Raw genomic sequence first — 3017 nt, 5'->3', positions numbered from 1 at the left:
GGGGGGACTCCTTGGAGCCCCTGCAGCCCAAAGCAGAGAATGAGGGGAGAAGGGACCCCGGGAGCCCAAAAAGCCCCGGCATCCCGAAATGGGGAGAGCGAAGAGGGAGGAGCTTTTGGGATTGCTGGGACTGCCAGCAGTCTGGGGAGGGCGGGCACCGAGGAGAAAGGGGACTCCCAATCCAAGTGTGACCCCCAGCAGCTGGGACAAGGGAGAACCCCCGAACACCAAAGGGAAGGCACCAGGGACGGGGAATGCTTGGAGGCTTTTTCGAGGCTGAATCTATCTTGGTGGTTTTGGAGGTTTTTATGGAGCCCAGATGGCCGGTGACTTCTAGAGATGGACTGGGGCAGAGGGACCTTCAAACTAAACGTGTGTTGGGGAAGATGAAACAGGAAAGCCTTATAAATATGATTGTCTGGCAAAAGATTTTGAGAATATGGAAAGCAGAAGCAAGATGGAAATGAAAGCCAGCTTTTAGATACCTTAGTTACTGAACAACTGGAAAACAATGGTGTGGCCAACTGAAGGTAACTCCCGTTAATCTGCTTGCAGACGGGTCCAGGGGTCAGAGCAGACCCTACTAGCTTAGCAGAAGGAGTCCAAAGAGTAGTTTTTAGGGTTTAAAATGTAACACAGTATGGTGATGTAATGATTTTTATAGGTCATATGTAAATGCTGTAGGATTTGTATATTGCACTAGATTGGTTAGTGAGAAATAGAATATTCAGCACAGAAGAAGATTTATTGTATTTTAACGGGAACCTTACTCCCTTACGCTCTTACCCCTCTTACTCTCTTACCCTCTCATCCTCTCTACCCCTTTCCTCTCTGGGGCCTGCTCCGAGCTGTGGCTGGCAGCTCCAAGTGAACCAGCCGGGCGGTCGAACCCTGCCTGAATTCGCAGTCTCCACCTGTGGGATTATCGCCCCCCCCGCATCGCGCAGGTGAGTGGAGAGGCGCAGCTCGGCCCAGATATCCCGGGGGGTCCCTGGGTTGGGTTTTTTGGGGGCATATTTGAAGGAGTCCAAGGCTGAGCGGAAAAGGTCCCTTGGGGGGACATCCAGGGGGGTGCCGGTGCCGTCCTGTTGGGGTCGCCCTGGGTGGGATCTCCTTGCCTTTGCCTGTGGCACGGAGGCAAATCCCATCCTGTCCTTGTCCTTCCTCCCCCAGAGCAGGAGCTGAGCATGGAGAGCAGGGAGGACAAATGCCCGCAGCAGAACGTGGTGGAAGAGGCCGTTCTGAGCGGCTCCACAGCGCAGGAAGCCAACGGGGAGGAAAAGCCCCGAAGATCCCGCACGAGGAGGGGCTGCAAACGCAGATCGCGGGGATCTGAGGGGGAAGGAGCCAGCCTGGGCCGGGAAGGTGGCCAGAGATCGAGCCAGAGCTCGGAGCTGGTGCTCCACGAGCAGCTCCACAATGGGCAGAAGCCCCACACGTGTGTGGAGTGTGGGAAGAGCTTCAGGTGGAACTGCGACCTGATCAAGCATCAGGTGATCCACACTGGGGAACGGCCCTACGAGTGTGGGGAGTGTGGGAAGAGCTTCAGCTTCAGTTCCAGCCTGATCAAGCACCGGAAAATCCACACTGGGGAACGGCCCCATGAGTGTGGGGAGTGTGGGAAGACCTTCAGGACGAGCACCCACCTGATCAGCCACCGGATGACCCACACTGGGGAGAGACCCTACAAGTGTGGAGAGTGTGGACAGAGCTTCAGCCGGAAGTCCAACCTGATGCGGCACCAGGTGATCCACACGGGGGTGAAGCCCTACGAGTGTGGGGAGTGTGGGAAGAGCTTCAGGTGGAGCTCCGACCTAATCAAGCACCAGATGATCCACACCGGGGAGAGGCCCCACGAGTGTGGGGAGTGTGGGAAGAGCTTCAGCTGCAGCTCCCACCTGACCAGCCACCAGAGGACCCACACTGGGGAAAGGCCCTACGAGTGTGGGGAATGTGGGAAGAGCTTCAGCTGCAACTCCAGCCTGATAAAGCACCAGAGGACCCACACTGGGGAACAGCCCTATGAGTGTGGGGAGTGTGGGAAGAGCTTCAGCCAGAGCTCTGACCTCATCAAGCACCAGAGGATCCACACTGGGGAACGGCCCTACAAATGTGGGGAGTGTGGGAAGAGCTTCAGGTCAAGCTCTGACCTGACCAAGCACCAGAGAATCCACACTGGGGAACGGCCTTATGAGTGTGGGGAGTGTGGGAAGACCTTCAGGGACCATGACACCCTGATCAGACACCGAAAGATCCACACTAGGGAGAGGCCTTACAAGTGTTTTGAGTGTGGGAATAGCTTTCGGTTCAACTCTCATCTCGTCCTGCACAATCTGAGTCACACAGAGGAGAGGCCCCTCTGCTGCCCCGACTGTGGGAAGGGATTCAAGTACAACTCTCAACTCATAATCCACCAGCGAATCCACACCGGAGAGAGGCCCTACGAGTGTGGGGAATGTGGGAAGAGCTTCTCACAGAGCTCTCACTTGACCCGACACCAATGTAGCCACCGGTAAGGGAAGCCCTGCAAGTGCGGGAAGAGCTTCGTGCGCTGCTCCAGCTCCATCCCCCACTGGAGGAACCACATTCCCTGTGATCCATGTTGGAAACACACCTGGCTGCTTCTCCTTTTGGTTTCGCCTTAATTTATCTTCTCCCTCTCTCTGCAGTCCAAAAGCCTAGAGGGACGGATCTGTCACCTCAAAAACACTCAAACACCAGTGAAAACAACTCAGTCTTAAAGGAAAAGAGCTCAGCTCCATATCAAAGTGGCTTTTTGCCCGCTCAAAAAAACTCTAGCTTGTGAAAAACTCACTCGATTCCACAGCCAACAGGGTGAGATGGGGTTGGGAGGAGATTGGGAGAAGTAGGATCCCAATTTGGAGTGGTGGGATGGGGATTGTGTGGGCCTGGGTGTGTGGGATGTATTTGATAGCAAATAAAACTCTCAGACTTACTGATTTCTTTCCCGTTCATGTTCAGTCTGTTGCAGTTCTGTTTGCAGAGTTCCGCCTCCC

General features: G+C 55.0%; 1 pseudogene; it reads left to right on the top strand.

Moving 5' to 3' along the window:
- Positions 1–874: 874 nt before the first annotated feature.
- Positions 875–3017, top strand: part of LOC102039262 — a 4628-nt pseudogene continuing 2485 nt past the window's right edge.

Source organism: Geospiza fortis, unplaced genomic scaffold (assembly GCF_000277835.1).
Source record: "Geospiza fortis unplaced genomic scaffold, GeoFor_1.0 scaffold154, whole genome shotgun sequence".
Lineage (NCBI taxonomy): Eukaryota > Metazoa > Chordata > Aves > Passeriformes > Thraupidae > Geospiza > Geospiza fortis.
This window is presented reverse-complemented; position numbering and strand designations above follow the sequence as displayed.